Source organism: Bidens hawaiensis, unplaced genomic scaffold, assembly GCF_021521415.1.
Source record: "Bidens hawaiensis isolate Kalapana, Puna unplaced genomic scaffold, B.hawaiensis_p1.1 tig00034270_1, whole genome shotgun sequence".
NCBI classification, from domain to species: domain Eukaryota; kingdom Viridiplantae; phylum Streptophyta; class Magnoliopsida; order Asterales; family Asteraceae; genus Bidens; species Bidens hawaiensis.
In genome coordinates this window covers 83,259-105,681 of record NW_027495926.1, presented here as the reverse complement: position 1 = coordinate 105,681, position 22,423 = coordinate 83,259, and positions in this window count along the sequence as shown.

Below are 22,423 nucleotides of genomic sequence, written 5' to 3'. Positions count from 1 at the left end.
CATTTCCGGTTCCGGTTTCGGTTTGGTTCTCGCAGTTCTGAACCGTTGCACAGCCCTAGGTAATGGTGAAGGGATTAACATTTATAAGAGTTTCATGAGTTCTATAACTTGTGATAAAAGTTATATATAGAGTATATACTTTTTATTTTGTTGTATTGTGTCTTATGCCTAATGGGTTTGGAAACCTGTCGTATTCTTGGATCATGATCGCCATTTAGTTGTATATGATTTTGTTTTTCGTTCAATAATTTATTATACAAAAATTCACATTAATAGTACAAACTTATACAAAATGGTGACTAATAAAACAGATTTTTTTTTAATTTCTACTAGTTCTCTAAAACTGCTGATTTGTATTTTTCAATTACTCTATTTTATATAACTCGTGATTTTACAAAAAAAATTTTGCAGGTCAACTCTAACTTAAAATTATTATGTCAATTCTCATTATTTTAATCCTTTTAAACCTTGAACTATTTAACAAAACATTTATAAAAATTATGTGGACGTAGAACTTAAAGAGCTGGTGGAAGTAGCATGCATGTGGAGGCTAATATAAATGAAGAGCATATGCTAGGCCTAATCATGTTCATATATTTGATCCAAGAAGGTTGGAATGACTTAATTATGACAAGATTAAACTTTTAACCGAGAATGGTTTTGAAAAGAGAGAATAATATAGTATATGGCATCATTTTTCTTTCAGCTAGGTTAATGTATTTAAAACCTCATGACTGGCCGTGTCCTTAACCTTTATGTTTTAATAGATCCGACCAAGCCAACTGGTTTGGTCTATCGTTAAATTTCGTTATATAACCGAAGCAAAGCACACACATTCTTATAAAATTAAGGAAACAAAAGGTTAAAGTAGATCACACCGGCATCACAATATCAAACATGTATTTTTCAAGAAACTCATGTTAATTCACTGGATTGATACTAAGAACTGAAACAAAAAATAATATTAGTTAAAATAAAATATAGGACAAGACATCATTAACTTTTTATTTTTAAATGTCAACTTTTATTAAAAATGACAAACTAGCAAGATGCTAGATCCACAAAACAAATAAAAGTTGAAATTACACCTATCTTTAATTAATAGAAGTGTTTCATTCATTTATTGTATATTCAGGATCTTGAACTTTCAATTATGAAGACCGTTGGGTGCAGAAGGGATTGCTCTTTTCGCCACACCATATCTTGGATCGATTTCTTCCAGTGACTCATATTTTTGCTCTGGTGCGACAAGTAGCCGGCGAGCGTGGATTAAATGAGATTGTGGGTTGGAATTAGGAGAGTCATCAGGGTAGTGGAGGGAAGCGACTGGTGACTTAGCGGAGGAGGCGGCGATAAGGAGAACGAATAATAGCATTGAGATAAACTTCTTCATCTTCTAAAGATTTTTTTTTTTTGTAAAAATGAAGAATGAAGATGGTGCTGGTAATGATTTTTTTTTTTGTAAAAATGAAGAATGAAGATGGTGCTGGTAATGGTGAAGGGAATACTATTTATAAGAGCTTCATGAGTCTATAACTTACTGTAAAAGTTATATTATATTTAGAGTCAACATTTTTATTTAATGTATTGTATATTTTCTATTCCGAATCATTTTCCATAATTCTCTATTTTGTTAAGAGACCTCTTTTATATATATATATATCTTGGATTACAAGTTATAACAACCTCTTAGTTTTGTATGATTTTGTTTCTAATATTTTATTTTTGAACAGCGATTTATTTCCATTATCACACTTAAAAAGATATATCACACTTAAAAAGAAACCTACCATACGTGTGAAAACCCAATGACCCAACTTAAAACCGCTATTATGTCACATATGGGTCATTGGCATAATAGTTTAATAGTGCATATGTATCACTTTAAATGCGACATTTTATTAGAATTAAATGGTTATTTACGTTGGCCATTTCACGAAACAATGTGGATTATTCAAGGAAATAGGATATATGGAAGGAAATAGGGCACAAAATGTCCTTTTTGTGACAAAAATAATAGTTGTCACAAAAATGTTAAAACGAGAGTGAATGTTTATTAAGTTAGGTTAAAGGCCTCACCATGATCTTATTACTAAGAAGATAGTACTGATCACTTCTTCATACCTCACTAGATGATAGTGATTACTGATCACTCTTTTAATTCATAAGGCAGTGATAACCTCTTCTCGTATCACTAATCTAAATACTAATTAGATGTGTATTAATTCTTTCTAACTTCGGTTGAGACCACCACTCACAAATACAACATAAGTGTTTTGACTTTTGATGCTAGATATTACAATGATTCACAAATACTCCCCATTTGCTAACTGGTGATGTTTAATTTGTTCTTTTTTTAGAATGCTACTCACACACTTGATCTACTCTACTTGTAAGTTACATGTATTTTGACCGCCATGGGATTTGAGCCGCCGCTCCTCAAACAAGTAAAGTCTTATACAACTCCCTGATGTCGCTAGACCAAATAAATACGGAACTAAAAGCTCCTTAACATATATATGACTAAAAAGTGTAGGGTTTGAGTTTGCAAGAGAGATTCCCAAATGCGAGAAAAAGATTTGTTTAAACACTTGTTGAAAATAACATGTCTTTGTTTTTTATGTTGGTTGTTTTATAAATTCATTGTTGTGATGTATGTCAAATTGCAAAGGTTAAGATTTATGAGAGAGTTCTTGTTGATTATTTTTATATTTTTTCCTTCTAAGATTTGGTTTAGCCCAGATTTCTTCTTGGTTCATAATATTCTTGAGTTTATGTGGCTTGATTAGGGTTTTATGACAACAACGTAAAAAGGTAATTGAAAATGTTAATAGATAATATAATCTACGATTGATCTCATGGCACAAGGTCTAGTTGTCGATATTCTTACAACATTTACCATTTTAGAAAATACAAATGTGGCCACTTTTTTAAAAGTATTTTCAAACATTTTGGGTGAGTTAGATATGTAAGATGTTGTGTCATTAACCAATTAGCCCTAAGTTTATCACAATATGGTGATTAATGTATAAGCTCAACTTAAACTTCATCACGTTGATAAGACTGGAATATATTCGAATAAATTGTTAAAAGAGTTCTAATTGGAATTCAATTTTTAAATGTCCAATTAGAAATGGCACTTGTATAATTAAATTTGGGACTTTGGATGTTAAATATGCTAAAGAACAAGGTTGTTTAATTTAGAAGTTTAATTTCAACTAGGATTTACTCAATTTAACTAAGAAAACAAATAGATATATCTTTATAATTTAACTTCCGATTAATGGTCTAGTCAAACCTAACATAAAACTTAAGAGCAATAACGGCAAAAACCATCTCCTTTGACTTTTAGTCTTAGTTGGCTGGAGCATCAGTAATCTACTAATCTGAGACCGTGTGTGTAATGAATCACTCAAAACATGTATATATAAGAGAGCCACGAGCAAACTCTTGAAGTGAAACGAAAATAGAGAATATCCAGCAAACTCATACCGATAACGTGTAAGAAAAAACAAGATGGAGGTAGGATAGAAATTCATTTCAATCATCAATATTTTTTAAACGTTACATATCTGAGAAGCGTCTAGAGAGTTATCACAGTATTAAAGTATGTCTTAATATATACTCGTAACACTACTCTAAATATATAACTTAACTTTATCATTAATTATATGACTCATGAAGCCCTTATAAATATTCCCTCAATTAACCATTACCAGCACCATATTCATCTCTCCCAACAAAATCTTAAGAAGAAGACCTTTCCCTTGTTCTTACTCTTCCCTCTCCTTATCACCGCCGCCTCGTCCACCAAGTCATCGGAAACATCCCTTGACTATCAAGATCAGCATTCCACCACAATGACCACCATTACCACAATCTCCAACCCTCGTCGACTACTTCTCACACCACCATCACCAACACAGCACCAGCAACTATCTTCACTGGAAGAGAGATATCCAAAGTCCCTTCTGGTCCGGACCCGATTCATAATTGAAAATTTCTAGTTCCTGTCACATTGTTTTCAAGATCCCCATAATACGATAAAAGAATAGAACATGCACTTCTACGTATTAAAATGTCTTTTCCCTGTTTTATATTATTACACGAGTTTCTTGAGAATTATATATCAATAATAATGTGATTCTAGAGTAATATACTTTATTCTTCTTACCCTTAATCTTGTAAGTTAGAATGTCTGTGCTTCGTTTCGGTCGGTCGTTACAAAATATTTACGTTAGACTGACCAAACCAGTTTAATAATGTTGTGAATTTAACTAACATTGATAAACTTTACATGTCAGTTTAAGAGAAAAAGTAGATGGGTGTTTGAGTCATCACTAAAACTTTTAAAAGATTCAAGTATTTACATAATTACATTTCAGCATCTATATGTCCAAATTAATAATGCTGTGAAAATAACATTTGTAAGGCCCGGTTTTGTTTATTAGTCTTTCGTATTTTTAACTCGTTAGCTTACGTTTATGTTTTGTTTATGTTTGTATGTATTGGGCCCGAGGCCTTGATGTACTTGAAGCCCATTGGCTTTTGTTAATGAGAATAGAGTATGGATTACTCACACTATATATTGTGTGTGTAAAACCATACTCAAGGTAAACCTTTGCAAATACTATTGTCAAACACTCTAAACTCTCTCTTCCTCCCTCAAAACCTTCTTACTTTCGGCTCCATCTCCACCACCACAAGATCCGAGATCTCGGTCCTTGCTAGTTGTTTCCGTCAACTGGTAGAGATGTTGATCCAAGACAACTAGTTCTTAGTTTGTTGTGTTGTTTGATCCGGTCACGGGACCTACAACATTGATATTGGTGAAGGAACATCTAAGAGAAACCATAAAAATGTTGAGAAGACATGGAGTAGGTTTAAAAAGGTTAAAACATTTACAATTTGGTTTTCATAACCAACAGTAAGTACATGCGCTCAGTTTATTCATAATTAATTTGGGTTTATAACTTGTATTTCCTATTGTCACGTCAATTAAGCATTGCAATCGGTCTTTTAAATTAGATATTAACGTGGTTTCAGACGACGTTGAAAAAAATATCAGTTAAGCATTGCTCTTATTCTAAATGTTGACCGGGGAAACAAATTGATTTTTGGTATTACTTGGTTTTCTAATTTATATTCTTTGTTTACCTAAGAAATGTATTAAAGGTTCACTTTTGACAATGTCTAACTTAATTAATTTTACTATACGCTAACTGGTGATGTTTAATTTGGATATTTTTATAATGCAACCGACACACTCGATCTACTCTACTTCTAAGTTTCTTATAGAACTCCTTGATGTCACTAGACCAAATAAATATGTAACTAAAAGCTCCTTAACATATATATGACTAAAAAGTGTAGGGTTCGAGTTTGCAAGAGAGATTCCCAAATGCGAGAAAAAGATTTTTTATAAAACAGTTGTTGAAAATAACATGTCTTTATTTTTATCAATGTTATATTCAAATATGTTTGTTAGTTGTTTTATGTTTTCTTGTGTTTTCTACATATATATTTTGCGTTGGACACCGGAGCCTTATTAGGCTTGAGATAAAGTTTTAGCGTTGGGCTTGCTGAACACTTAGTTTATATGCTACATTTCGAAGCCACTTGACTTTATCTGAATGACTTGCTGGCAGTGGCGAAGCTTGGACTTAGGCACGGGGGCCGAGCTCAAAACGTATACAAAATTTCACAAACCGGGGGAGGTTCAAATTTTCGGCCGAAAAACGAGTAAATTTACACTAACGCGCAAAAAAACAGGGTGGGCGGGCCACCCGGGCCTCAATGAAACTTCGCCGGTGCTCGATGGTATCCAACGTCTTATTATAAAGAAGAGAGATAGTGCACCTTCTTGATTATCATATTTCTATCTCTTTCACTCTCTCTTAATGGTTTAACTTCTAGGTCTTGTTAATTCTTGATGAAAATTTGTTTGTAGCATATTATTGTTTTCTTTTATATATATATATATATATATATATATATATATATATATATATATATATATATATATTCATTGTTGTGATGTATGCCAAATTGCCAAGGTTAAGATCTATGAGAGAGTTCTTGTTGATTATTTTTATATTTTTTCCTTCTAAGATTTGGTTTAGCCCAAATTTCTTCTTGGTTCATAATATTCTTGAGTTTATGTGGTTTGATTATGGTTTTATGACATCAAAGTAAATAACTAATTGAAAATGTTGAAAATGTTACAACATTTACCATTTTAGAACATACAAACGTGACCACTTTTTTTAAAAAGTATTTTTAAACATTTTGGGTGAGTTAGATATGTAAGATGTGTCATTAAGCAATTAACCCTAAGTTTATCACAATATGGTGATTAATGTATATGCTATTATTAATGGATGTGAGAGCATGTTGCGGACTTGGAACTTGAATTTTGGCTTGATAATGTACTATACAGAACCGTCTCATCAACCGTGATCCTTTTGTTGTTATGATCTTCAAACTTGTTTAGCTCGATCCTAGAAACATTTGTGTACCAACCTTGAACGATTGATGTATGATGGAACCATAGTGCTTCTATCTAATACTTCATCGATGATCATTTTGACACCCTTCATCGATAGATCATATGTTATCGACATATGAAGTACATTCCATAAAATGTAGACATGCATGCACTAACAACAGTCACAGTAGTTTTTGTGTACAATAACATATATAGTCATCTTTCATAAAATGTAAAAGTTTCCTCGTAGTAATTTAGTATTCTATGATAAACAAATAATAAAATATATAGCCCAAAGTAAAAGGGGTGGTATATAAAAATAATAAATAAATAGCAAATATATCAAAGTTTTCTTTCTTTTTCTTCTTCTTATTATTTTTTTTAAAAAAAGATAGTTTCATACATTTTATTACGACTTCACTTTCAAGCATTTGATAGATAAAACACATTGAACAAATATAAGATACCCATGAGTCAAGTGCCTATTAAATACTTCAAATTCATTCATACGGACAACATATGCATAAAATTAAACCTTATTATTTCCTATATAGTGTTGGATTTAATTTGCATGTTGTTTCAACTTTCAAGTTTACGTAGGCTTGGTAACCTAATTGTGAAGCGGGTTTGGTCCGATAGGGACTAATCTTTTTGCTACGCCATATCTTGGATCGATTTCTTCCAACAACGATGCTTGTGGATGCTGTGGTGGTAGTGGTGGACCGCGAAGGTGGGGGTCCTTTGCGATTGTAAGCACGGAGGATACGCGTGTTTTGGGTTGGATATGGCGAGGGTGCGAATTGAGAGATGATGTGGTGGAGATAAAGAGAGCGAAAAGTAACAACATGAAAAGAAAATTCTTCATTTTCATGGAATTCTCTTGGGAGAGATAACAATGATGATGGTGAAGAGAGTATTTATAAGAGTTAGAAGATAGCTAAGAATTCTGAACGTAATTAATCACTAATTTAAGGAACTCTTTCGTAACGACAAATGAATTTTTTAAATAGGCTATTGATTAAATTCATTGTATCAGGATACATCCGTCTTTCAATATGGGAAAACCTTCACCTAAGTCACAACAATACGGTGAGATAAAACACGTTCAGTTTATGGATGCAACTAATGAACGTCACATATTTGTCTAGTCTCCCATTATCACCTGGTGTCGCCGAAACTAAATGATAAGGACATGAATCAAACCTGGGTCATATGAAACACCAAATCTCTATCTTAACACTCCACCACCAACTCATTGGCCACTAATTTAATGAATCACCCTCATTTTTGCTATCTTTTATAATTATATACCAACTAATTGATTCATTTATATGATAATTTTGTTTTATCAATTATCACGTTTATGTCATTTATTTTGTTAAATAATTAAATTGTAAAAGTGGTAAAGTTTATAACTTAAGGTCATATAAAGGAAAGCTAAATGCTAAAATTATATAAACTTATATTTTGAATGGAAAAACATTAAAATTATTTGATACTATTTATTGTCATTTTTATAGTCTTTGCAATTCTTAATCCACTATGCTATCTATATTTTTGTTAGGGTGGAATATAATTTTGATTAAAAATGGAAAGTTATTTATTTTAAGCTTGCTCATTTACGATTAATATAAACATTAACGCTCCTAATTATTAAATATCTTGATAAATTTGTGCTTATGTTATTATTATTTTAAATAATTTGAACTAAATACATGTTAACAGATAAGAAATAAAATTACAAAATGAGATTAATAATTTAATGAGCATGTAGAAATAGTCGATGAATCAATATTTTCATTTTTATCAATGATAACTAGTTTTGTTTTCACGTGCGTAAAGCTAATTATCAGACTCCTAAAAAAATATAAATAAGAATTCTATTTAGTACCAAATTCGTGTAATACGACTTTAAATCTCACCAAAGGTTCTTTGATCTAGTGGTATTAATATATTGATTGTTGAATAAAGGTGTTCTTAAACAAGTTGTGAGGGTTGATTGTATGTTAGGTTAAAAAAACGTAAATTTTAATAGAACTAAAAAGTAAAAAGCCAATGAGTTGCCGTTCTAAAAATAAATAAAAACAATTAAAAAATTAGTGATTACTCATTAACACGTTTAAAGGTTGAACAATTATTAATTTGTATGCCAAGAAAGTATAATGAATTTTGTCAAAAGTAGAAACACATTAATAACATTGTGATTAATAACATTGTGTAATGTTCGTCATTTATTTATCGTTTTAGTTTAAAATGGATTTTTCGTCTAAATTATGGTATATGTTTTACCTCTTAAGTTACAAATTCTATAACTTCAAGTAACTAAAAACTTGCACGGTGATAGTTTTTACAAATTATACGTGTATAAATAGTAAATATTTCCAAGTTCTCCTTTCTTCATAGTATATTTTTGAATTTTTTTTATTAAAACATAAATTACAATCACGTTACAAATAAAATAATTTGGATGATGTCAAGTTAGTACTTATTAATTTCTTTAAGCTCGGCTTGTTACGAGCTTTTTTTTTCTAAAGCTCGAGAACAATGATGAGAAGCTTAGGTTCAATCCTTAGCACGTTTGTTAGTTTAGAAGAGAATCGACCCTTTTAGTTATTATTGTGACTCAAAGCTAGGGGCCCTAACACACAATTAATTGATAATCCAAATCAATGTGATTTGCACACAAACACATTAAAATGATAATCCAAATCAATAAAATGATAATCCAAATCAACACGTTTCTCAAATTTAGGAGGTCGGTACAAACTTCGTATATAATTTACTAGAAGCAACAAGTTCACGAATAAAATGATTACCCATATCCAAATCAATGTGGTTTGCACATTCATAATATAAATTCATGGCCTAAATTAAAAATATAACATTTGAAAATTGAATTCGAATCAGATATGGAAATTTATTCGAGTATACACAACCTAATTGGAATATTTGACCCCCTGTGAGAATTTCCTTTCTATTAAGTTTTTTTTAAGATCACACTTCATCAAACTGTTTTAATTAGGTAGATTATTGAGATATTTCTTACGTGGTAAAATTTATCTAGTAATTGAACTTTGCTCAATTACTAAAAATGAAACATGTATGAAACATATGTTACTTCACAACTTGATACTAAAAACTAACTGATCGAAATCAACAATATAGTAAAATAAAAATATGTGAAAGGAAAGAGCAAAGTTATAAGGAAAGAAACAATCTAAATGACAAATCTTGTTGCTACTTCATATTTTGGATGAATTATTCCCAGCTACGTAAGCTGCAACCGCAGGTGCTGTGACGGTGATAGTGTGTGCCATTTTTTTCTTGAGAAAGAGGGTAATGGTGAATTGATGATGGTGGAAGGGGTATTGTATTGTATTTACAAGAACTTGAGTATAAGAGTCCTATACTAAGTATAATATTATCACGAATTTAATGGATCATGATATATAACTGTTATTGTTATTTTAAATATATACCACCTATTTTGTTTATTTATTATAATTAATTTAAACTTATCATATTTTATCTTCGTTTATGAATGTAAATGAAAAACTTTATGGTCTAATTGATAAAGTTTATAACAGAAAACGTTCAAAAGTGCATGTATACAAAAGTTAAAACAATTTATATAACTTTACTGTATATAAAAGAAATATTATGATTTAATAGTGATTTTGTAATTTATTAGAAAAAGTTTCTCTAAATTCTAAATTGAAAATGAAGTCTTATCTAGAGACAAATTCCGTATTTTTAACGAGATGTATATCATTCTCGATAGCGTATATAGATCATAATTAGAGTATATATATTCGTCTTGATAGGTTGGTGATTAAGTTATGGTATATTTACTTATTTGTTATATTTTATTATATGTTATGTGATTAAAAAAATATGAATAGCTCGTTTGAGTGTTATGGAGTGACTGTAATATTCGTTCTCTTGGGTGACTAGGTTGAAATTTATAACTTAAATGAAATTAAAAACTATCAATCAAAACTTGTTTAAAATAGAAGTTTAATTTTAATTAGAAATTACTAAGTTTTATTAAAAAATAAATAAATAAATTTTTATCTTTTTATTAATGGTCTAGTCAAACCTAACATAAACTTAAAAGCAATCAGGGCAAAAATTCATTATAATTTTATAATAAAGAAATGAATTAATATGTATATATCTAAAGTATAACAACTTTGTGTTCGAACTGTAAAATAATTATAATATTAAACAACAATTTGGATTATCCATTAAATTATTGGTACACTTATTAGGAATATGAATCCTAGTTATGGTCAAACTGTTAGTTATAAATACTCATTTAACCATTAGCAATTCACATACCATATTTTTCAAGAAATCTTAAGAGTTTTGAAGATTGAGAAGATGAAGAATTTTATAAGAAATTAGTTGTTTTGTTGTTATTACTATCCCCTCTCGTTATCACTGCTGCCTTCACTAATTCACTGGAAGCCGCCACCACCACCATCTTGAAGCCGAAGCACGTAAATCATCCTTACTTAAAGTCGCACATCGTCCATACTCGTCGGCTACTTCTTCCACAACCGTTGTTGTCTCTGGATGAAATCGATCCAAGATATGGAGTAGCAAAAAGATTAGTCTCTTCTGGACCAAACCCAATTCACCACTAAAAGCTTCAAGTTTCCATTGCATTGATCCAAGATTTTATATTTAGATTGTTTATTTCCCTTTATTTAAGTGTGATGTTTTATTTTACATGTTTTTATAGATTTTATAATTAGACTGTTTATTTCCCTTTGTTTAATTGTGATGTTTTATTTTACATGTTTTTATATTATTGTTGATTTTTAGTTATTGGTATCAAGCTTGTGAATTAATATGATTTTCTAGAATAACGTACATGTGTTTCATTATTTTATTTGACTTTAATAAAAAAAATTAAGAACTTCGTCAAATCCAAGATAAAAAAATATACCAATTACGTTCTATAAGACTGGAATAAATTCAAATGTCCAGTTAGAAGCTTATTAAAATTACAAAGTTAATTCAATGTAGGTTTCTTGGACTCGATGTTTTCTCTATGTTAAATGGCATTGTAGAACTAAATTTGGGATTTTGGATGTTAAATCTGCCAAAGAACACGGTTGTTTGATTTAGAAGTTTAATTTAGTTAGGATTTACTTAATTTAACTAAGAAAACGAATAGATATATCTTTATAATTTAACTTTCGATTAATGGTCTAGTCAAACCTAACATAAAACTTAAAAGCAATAACGGCAAAAACCATCTCCTTTGACTTTTAGTCTTAGTCGCCTGGAGCATCAGTAATCTACTAATATGAGATAATGTGTGTAATGAATCACTCAAAACATGAATATATAAGAGTGCCACGAGCAAACTCTTGAAGTGAAGCGGAAATAGAGAATAACCAGCAAACTCGTACCGATAACGTGCTAGAGATAACAATATCATTGAGGTAGGAGAGAAATCATTTCATTGATCGATGTTTTTTAAACGTTACATAAGTGAAACGCGTCTAGAGAGTTACAACAGTATTAATGTATGTCTTAATATATACTCGTAACACTATAAATATATAACTTAACTTTATCATTAATTATATGACTCATAAAGCTCTTATAAATATTCACTCCATTAACCATTACCAGCACCGTATTCATCTCTCCCAACAAAATCTTAAGAAAATGAAGACCTTTCCCTTGTTGTTCCTCTTCCCCCTCCTTATCACCGCCGCCTCGTCCACCAAGTCATCGGAAACATCCCTTGACTATCATGATCAGCATTCTACCACAACGACCACCATCACCACAATATCCAACCCTCGTCGACTACTTCTCACACCAACACCACCAACACAGCACCAACAACTATCTTCACTGGAAGAGAAATATCCAAAATACGGCGTGTCAAAAGAAAAAGTCCCTTCTGGTCCGGACCCGATTCATAATTGAAAATTTCTAGTTACCCGTCACATTGTTTTTAAGATCCCCATGATACGATAAATGAATAGAACATGCACTTCTACACATTAAAATGTCTTTTCCCTGTTTATATTATTACATGAGTTTCTTGAAAATTATATATTAATAATAATGTGATGCTAGAGTAATTTACTTTAATCTTTCTTACCGTTAATCTCGTAAGTTATAATGTTTATGCTTTGAATCGGTCCGTTGTCACAAAATTTATACGATAGGCTGACCATACCAGTTTAATAATGTTGTGAATAGAACTAACATTGATAAACTTTACATGTCGGTTTAAGAGAAAAAGTAGATGGGTGTGTGCGTCATCACTAAAACTTTTAAAAGGTTTAAGTATTTACATAATTACATTTCAGCATCTATATGTCCAGATTAATAATGTTGTGAAAATAACATTGATATTGGTGACGGAACATTTAAGAGAAACCATAAAAATGTTGAGAAGACACGGGTAGGTTTAAAAAGGTTAAAATATTTACAATTTGGTTTTGGTCACCAACAGTAAGTACATGCGCTAAGTTTATTCACAATTAAATGGGTTTATAACTTGTATTTCCTACTGTCATGTAAATTAATCATTGCAATCGGTCTTTGGTTTAATGGCATGAGATGATGGTTAAGACAAGATCAAATGGTCTTAAGGATTTTTTTTAGAATGCAACCCACACACTCGACAGCTACTCTACTTTTAAGTTACATATATTTTGACCATCATGGGATTTGAGCCGTCGCTCCTCAAACAAGTAAAGTCTTATACAACTCCTTGATGTCACTAGACCAAATAAATATGGAACTTAATACTCCTTGACATGTGACTAAAAAGTGTAGGGTTTGAGTTTGCACAAGAGAGTCCCTACTGCAAGAAAAAGTCTAGCTTAAAGAGTTGTTGAAAATAACATGTCTTTGTCTTTATCTATGTTAGTTGTTTTATGTTTTCTTGTGTTTTGTACATATATTTTAGGCTGGACACCGGAGCCTAATTTGGGTTGAAGATGAAGTCTTAGAGTTGGACTTGAAGCTTTTGGCTTGCTGAACACTTGGATTATATGCTACATTTTGGAAATCCAGTTGACTTTATCTAAATGACTCGCGGGTATCCAACATCTTATTATAAATAAGAGGGAGAGAGCACCTTCTTGGTGTGATGATCATATTTCTATTTCTTTCACTCTATGTTAATGGTCTAATTAACTTCTAGGTCTTATTAATACTTGATGTAAATATGTTTGTAGCATATTATTGCTTTCGTAGATATTTATTGTTGTGATGCAATATTGTAAAAGTAGATTTACAAGTCTGAGCACTCCCTGAGTTCTCGTTACAAGGTATATCGCCGACGCGAGTTTCTTTAACTCCGTTAGTTATTAAGAATCGATCAAAGGTAATTAAACTCAGCTAGAATCACATTTAATTGTTGAACTTGGGCGGATATTAACTTAAAATATTAAAGCATAATTCGCATTTCTACAATATTAAAGAACAAATATAATATTTTCTAATTAATGATTAGCAGCTTTTTAAAATAACATATAATTTAAAAATGTGAATTATATTCTCTCTAGAAGCGAGCTTAACCTATGAACAGTTAATGTATATCAATACCACATTCGTTTAATGTATATCAATAAAGGGATGTTAATGAATGACCTTAACGTGCGATAACGAATGAAAGGTTCATTCTTTAGGCCTATCTAACGAATGAGCTCGTTTTTCTATATATACTTTGTAATGTATTTAAGTAATTAACAATTTTTATTATTATCATCTAAGTGTCGTTACTTTTCCAAATACTCTCTCAACACACACAGTCACACACAGTTAAGGTAACCATCTAGTTCCTAACAGTATATCATGTCATAAGACTAGATCGTAATGTATGAAATCAGATCACGAGATTTAACAAGTTGTATCGGAGCCTGTGTCTGATTGATTTACAATTAGGAACTATATACGAGTCAACTGAGGTATTAATTGAGTGTTAATTGTATCTAAACATATAGGATTCAAGTTAATTTCGGACTGTTCGTACTGAAATCGATCAATTAGCACTATAATGATGTTAATTGGATTAGAAGTGTTTGAAGGATTGTTCACAATGTTGAACTGAACATTTGTGATCAATTAATTGTAATAATTCGGTGTAATTAGTTGATTTGAGTTTACGCGGGAACTGAGAATTGTTTTGATTGAGTTTTGGTGAAATTGGACAGGAATTGATGTGTTTTAGTGGTTTGGGTTGGTCCAGATTAGTTTGGATTGTGTTTAATTGGTAGTTGTTTGAGGTGATTTTGTTGAGTTTTGTTTGAGTTTATATTGGTTTGGATTAAGTCCATGGTAGTTTAAATCTGGAAAAAATATTTGAAGATATGACTGCCCATTCGTTAATTTCTTGACTCATACGTTAACTTCAAACCTCATTCGTTTGATAGTTGTAACTGTCTCTAACAGTTGTAACCAACTTTGACAGGTTTCATAACAACCCATTCGGAACTACAGTTCCTCATTCATTCAACAAACCTTCATTCATCATACTCATACGTTATTGTTCATACACGTGAACAGTAACATTCATTCGTTGCTTTTTTCATTAGTTACTCCTTATTAGCGTGAACAATACCATTCGTTATTGTTCATTTATTACGCTTACACACCTCTTTCGTTACCTAAACACTCAATCGTTTCTAAAGTATACTCATTCATTTACCCAAACTTTCACAGATTGTCAAGTTAACCCCTGAACTTTCAAATATTTATAAAATGGTTAATTTCTATGCTCTGGGTCAGAATGCCCTTATGCAACACATGGATTCTAGGACCGGGTCTCATATTAAATGTTCGAGGCTCACGAATTTGTGTGATTTTACCTAGTGGGAACCAAGGTTTTGAGCAAATTTGGGTTCTGTTCATCCGGATTGTGTTCATAGTTTGGATGTTGTGTATAAAACCCAATTGCTTGGTGATGCTTCTATGAGTTACACAGATAAAACCTTTGAAAAATGCTCGGTTGAAGAAAATATTCTACTTTAACCATGGCATTACCAGAAACTATCTTTCATCCGGTCAGTAGCATTAAGATATGTGCTGCCTTATTCCAACATTTGAGAATGTGGAGTATGAGAAGCACCAAAGACAAGAAGAAGATAATGCTTAAGTTTAAATTCAAAAACTACTGTCTTTTTGAAAGGTGAACTGATGAATGAAATGTTGACAAGGTTTTGTCATTTGATTCCTGAAATGAAGAAATTCAAAATGAAATCTTGTGAAAGTGATCAGATAGATACCTTGAAGAGTGCATTACCGTCTTCATGTTCTAATTTTCTGTTGGTGCTCAAAAAAATAATTTCTTCAAGAATGAAGACCTCACTACTATGTAATCTGTTCAAAAGTCAGAAGAAAGAGAATATGACTTGAAGTGTCAAAATTCCTCAGGAGAAATCAAGACCCTACTTTGTACGGAGGATAACTGTAATAATCAAAATTTTTATATCATTTTAAGAAATCAGATGATAACAATAATAATAATAATCATTTAAAATTTTGTACTCATTATTTGATATCTTAAACTTAATCAAAACAAGTAATAACGACAGTGAAAAAAAAAATTTAATTAAGTAACATAACATAAATAAAGTTTGTTAAATAAATAAAGTTTGTTAGATAGAAAGAAGTCCTATAATTTGTTGTAAAAAAAACAAAAACAAACAAACAGTGCGTACGACCAGATAAGATCAAACTTTTAAGTTAGGATAAAATTGTGTAAAAATAACTTCACTCTCAGTAAAGATGATATCCATCCATCCATCCATATCTCTAGCTTAGCTTCCAAGGAACAATGATGATAAATACATGCATGAAAATATTAAAGCATTCATACAAGCACACATTCCAACTCCGATGTTAAGATCTGACTACACTTTTACGAGTCCACCGAATCGAAAGAAACCCACATAACAAATAAATAACCGTAGTACTTAAACAAGTTTCTGCCAACCGACCTGCACTTTCCGTCAAACCGACAGGAACGTAAACAGTAAAGGAGTTCCCTTGTTCACTCTATAATTCATATCCGGCCCGACCACCACCTCTGAACCACGGAGATCGACGTCATGATGCAACAAACGTTAACCGACAACTTTCTTTTATCACCAGTACTTGTTATTAATCTTATACGTAAGGTAGTCCCGCTACATATCTTTACCTCTCTTCATCTTGTTATTAATATTCGGTCACGCTGTTATATTCAGAAACCACTCCTAAAGCTCGAAACAGAATTTCGGCCAACCGGGACTTTTTCCGGCAAACTTTTGAAGAAGAAGGCTGGCTTGAAGTAAGGCTAATTCTATTGTCTTCTTATTTCGTCACTTAGATAAAATTGATCCTCAATTAATGGTTAAGCATAAAAGCTAATAAATAATTGGTTAGAAGTTCCAACCTCAGTTAGTTCTTGTACCTTCTTAATTCTTTCATTTCTTTTTGAGACCCTTGAACCATGTTACCGTGTATAATTGTAGCTATGACTAAATTATTCACCGTGGTTTAAACTATTATTAAAGAATACAAACTTTTGTTAAAAGTGATATTAGTCATTTCTAGATATTATGAACTACAAATTTAAATTATTGATTGTACAATTACAATGAACTATATATTAGGTTATATTGTTATAAAAACATCCAAATCGTTATCATCAAAAAGTATTCTAAATGCAATATTTAAGTCTTATATATTAAAAACATTGTCTGTCTAAAATGAGTTTACATAAATCAATTTTTGTTATATACCTTGAATATAATTAGAACTTGAATATAACTCATATCTAGATAATTAGAACGTTCGCAAACAAGTTATTGCTTTGGAACCTAAAAGGTACGGATCCTTACCCCCACTTCTTATTGCTTCATACTCTATTGTTATAAACCCATTGAGTTAATATACATTTTATAACTCCTCACGTCTTTGAATTATCAATTCACTTGGATATCCGTTGGATTCCAATTCTAATTAAACATTGGATTTAGCTTTCATGTCATGCGATATTATTATGTTTAATTATACATCATTATCACTTGTTTCGATGTATGTTACAAAAATATATTTGCTATAAGTTATATGAATAAGATCATCTGTATTCTGATACCCTGAGTGTCGCTTCTCGTGGAGTGTCCCACGAGCATGTTGTTGCGGCATCGACAACATGTGCACTATCCGTGACGGTGAGATCAGTTCACGGCGTCTCTTAAGTACAAGTGTGGTACATATGGCTATTTGGAGGCGTATGGATCGATCCTAGGATTAATATTAAGGAGATGGATAGCGGGTATGCCAACTCGTCATCTCGTGTGATAAATATGCAGGAGTAGCTACCTGTATATTGTCACGTTTTATGTTCGCTCATGGGTACATCCATATGATACGTTTTAATTTATTTTAATAAGGTTACTTTGCATCGTATCATCAACTGTAAGTTCAATCTATATTATGTTTCGTTAAATCATTAATTGTTTTGAGCTTATTCCGTACTGAGCATTCGGCTCATTCCGTTATTTTTATTTTTATATATACAGGTCCACAGGTTACTTTGGGTGGGATTAAGAGCGAGGAATAAAATATCAGGATCCTAATAAAATATCTTTTCAACCGTGCTAGTGTGTAAATTACCCTTAAGTTTTCTTTGTTTAACGTGTAATACCTTTGACAAGTAAAAATATGAAATTAAGTCTTTTGTTCAGAAACCATATTATTGTGACACGTCAGCCCAATCTGGGATGGGGTGTTACAATAACTTCCTATGAGCAGCAATTCTGTCCCAATCATTGCTTTTAATTCACAAGTTGATCAAGAGATTCCACATGGTGGTAATTCTGGTCCCAATGTATGCTTTATGGCATCTGGATCCGACACTTCGTATGCTGGTGCAAGTTATCAGAAATCATAACCACCACAGGTAAACATGAAGGAGGTTGAACAACAATTTACCTTAATGTGTGCTTTCATGACTTCATATGAGCAGTTGGTGGGTAGCAAGATTGCTACAAGTGATATGACAGATGAAGATTATGATCAGATCGATCAAGATTATCTTGAGTTTATGGATCTTAACTGGAACATGACTATGATTGTGAGGAAAGTTATAAGGTTCATGCAAAGGACATAGTAGGACTTGCCAACATTGAACAAGAGAATTGACTTTGACAAATTAAAAGTCAAATACTATAACTGACAAGAATTTGGTCACTTTTCTAAGAAGTGTGACAAATCAAAAAAAGAATATTTAGAACCCTGGACTCAGGTAAGAAGTTCAAACAAGAAATACAACTCTGAGTCAAACGAGAAGTCAACTAGGGGTGAAGCAGTTAAGTCTGGTGGATCATATGGTGTAATGTTCATTAGTGTCTATATTAAGTATTTTGATATGTTTACGTCAGGGGCGGATTCAGTGTTCGGTCAGGGGGAGCGTTTGCACCCACTGAAGTCCATAGTTTCCTTTATAAATTTGTAATATATTAGGTCCAAACACCCAAGTGACCCATAAAAAAAATTTAGCGACCCATCCAAAAAAAGTTAGTGACCCATTCATAATATTTTTAGTGCCCCAAACTTAACTTTTTAAATTATATGTGTTAGAGATGAATGCAGTAATCTTTCTTCTCAAAATCAAGCAATCAACATGTTAGCCTATTATAAACTCATTTGAATTTGTTTTTTATTTGCAATTGATATTACATATTTTAGGGCTCACAAATGTATTATCACGATCTCTACAAAGAAGAGAACAAGATATTTTGGAAGTTGTTCATTGTTGGAAACGACTAAAGGACAGTTGCAAGAATATAGAGAAAGATGATATGATAAGCTTTTAGAGAAAGTATGGTATTCAAATTTTGAACATGATAGAAAATTATGTCGATGACACTGGTTATAGACCCAAAAGACAAAGGTACACAATCACCAATCAACATTATTATAATTTTTATTGTTTCAACAGTGTCGTCGATATGGAAATTCAAGAATTTGGTGATCGTTTAATGAGATTAACACAGGTTTACTTCAAAACATGTTGGTTTTTAATTCGTATAATTCATTTTTCAAGTTTGATGTATCAAAGTTAATGAGACTGTGTGAGTTTTATCCACATGATTTTGATAATGGGGACAAATTTGTTCATGCATCTCAACTTGGCTTGTACATCGATAGTGTGCGAAAAGATGAAAGATTTGCTAATCTGAAAGGTATTGCGGATCTTGCTAGAGTTATGGTGGAAACAACGAAACATATCTCTTTTCATTTGGCTTATGGATTATTAAAGCTAACATTAATTTTGCATATTGCAACTGCAATGGTTAAGAGATGTGTTCGGCAATGAAGATCATAAAGACAAATTTAGGTAATTGAATTGGTGAAGATTTTTTGAATGCTTGTGTAATTTGTAGTGTTGAAAAATAAACACTTTTAAATATTACGAATGAAACTTTAATTGACCGTTTCTAAAAAATGAAATCATGTAGAGGTGATTGTAATATGTATTTTGATTATCTGTAATGAAATTTACTGTTTACATTTCTATACGCATTTTGTTAATGTAAATTTTTTACTCGACCCGTTACGGTTTGACCCGACCCATTTTGGTTTGACTTGTTTTAGTTTGAATTGACAAGTTCTAGGTTGAATTTTTTCTTGCACCCACGGGCTATATTTTCTGGATCCGCCACTGGTTTACGTGTGTTTGTCCATTAACATTCATTAGTGTTCATTGGTGTTTGTTCATTAGTGTCCGTTTACAAAACTAATGAACGGACATGGACAAACTCAATTTCTTAATGAACGGAAACAGGAACGAATTTTTTTTCGGTAGATCGTGAACCGTCCGTTTGTCCGACAAAAGCTTAACGGAGGAACACGTACAAGATGTCGTCCGATTCAATTCGGTCCGCTTAATTACAGCCCTAGGTGTTGGTAATGGTAGGGGTGAGCAAAAAACGGTTCGGAACCGTCAGAACCGAGGAACCGAAACCGAACCGGTGCCTCAGAACCGCTAATGTGTGTATCGGTTCGGTTCTCGGTTCTAGAATTTGCATTAAACGGTTCGCGGTTCGGTTCCGGGTAAAACCGGCGGTTCTAGACTTGGAACCGAATAAACGGAATATTCAAAACGTTTTAAATAAATTTACCAATCCTCATTTTTTATAGAGTAACTTATTAACCGGCATCTATTCAATCATTTTTTAATTCAAATCTTCTTTCTTTACGTTCAAGAACTAGCAACCATGATCAATTTTGATTTAAGTTATCAAGGTAATTTAATATAAAATAATATAATCTTCCATTAATCTATCGTTGCTAATGATTTATTTAACTTCAACACTTAGGTTTTAATAACGGATGTTCATGTTGTAATCTAAATTAGTTTACCGTGAAAGAAGATATACAATTGTATAAACTTGTTTTGCAATTTGCAAAGTTTGCATAACTCATTTGATAAATAAATGATCGAACCGGTTCTAGCCAGAACTGCTTAGCGAGAACCGGCTTTAGAGGTTCTGGATCCGAACCGGTTTAGTATAATAGGTTCCGATTCCGGTTCTATTTTTTACTCATTTTCGGTTCTGGTTCGGTTCCGGTTTCGGTTTGGTTCTCGCAGTTTTGAACCGTTGCACAGCCCTAGGTAATGGTGAAGGGATTAACATTTATAAGAGTTTCATGAGTTCTATAACTTGTGATAAAAGTTATATATAGAGTATATACTTTTTATTTTGTTGTATTGTGTCTTATGCCTAATGGGTTTGGAAACCTGTCGTATTCTTGGATCATGATCGCCATTTAGTTGTATATGATTTTGTTTTTCGTTCAATAATTTATTATACAAAAATTCACATTAATAGTACAAACTTATACAAAATGGTGACTAATAAAACAGATTTTTTTTTTAATTTCTACTAGTTCTCTAAAACTGCTGATTTGTATTTTTCAATTACTCTATTTATATAACTCATGATTTTACAAAAAAAAATTTGCAGGTCAACTCTAACTTAAAATTATTATGTCAATTCTCATTATTTTAATCCTTTTAAACCTTGAACTATTTAACAAAACATTTATAAAAATTATGTGGACGTAGAACTTAAAGAGCTGGTGGAAGTAGCATGCATGTGGAGGCTAATATAAATGAAGAGCATATGCTAGGCCTAATCATGTTCATATATTTGATCCAAGAAGGTTGGAATGACTTAATTCTGACAAGATTAAACTTTTAACCGAGAATGGTTTTGAAAAGAGAGAATAATATAGTATATGGCATCATTTTTCTTTCAGCTAGGTTAATGTATTTAAAACCTCATGACTGGCCGTGTCCTTAACCTTTATGTTTTAATAGATCCGACCAAGCCAACTGGTTTGGTCTATCGTTAAATTTCGTTATATAACCGAAGCAAAGCACACACATTCTTATAAAATTAAGGAAACAAAAGGTTAAAGTAGATCACACCGGCATCACAATATCAAACATGTATTTTTCAAGAAACTCGTGTTAATTCACTGGATTGATACTAAGAACTGAAACAAAAAATAATATTAGTTAAAATAAAATATAGGACAAGACATCATTAACTTTTTATTTTTAAATGTCAACTTTTATTAAAAATGACAAACTAGCAAGATGCTAGATCCACAAAACAAATAAAAGTTGAAATTACACCTATCTTTAATTAATAGAAGTGTTTCATTCATTTATTGTATATTCAGGATCTTGAACTTTCAATTATGAAGACCGTTGGGTGCAGAAGGGATTGCTCTTTTCGCCACACCATATCTTGGATCGATTTCTTCCAGTGACTCATATTTTTGCTCTGGTGCGACAAGTAGCCGGCGAGCGTGGATTAAATGAGATTGTGGGTTGGAATTAGGAGAGTCATCAGGGTAGTGGAGGGAAGCGACTGGTGACTTAGCGGAGGAGGC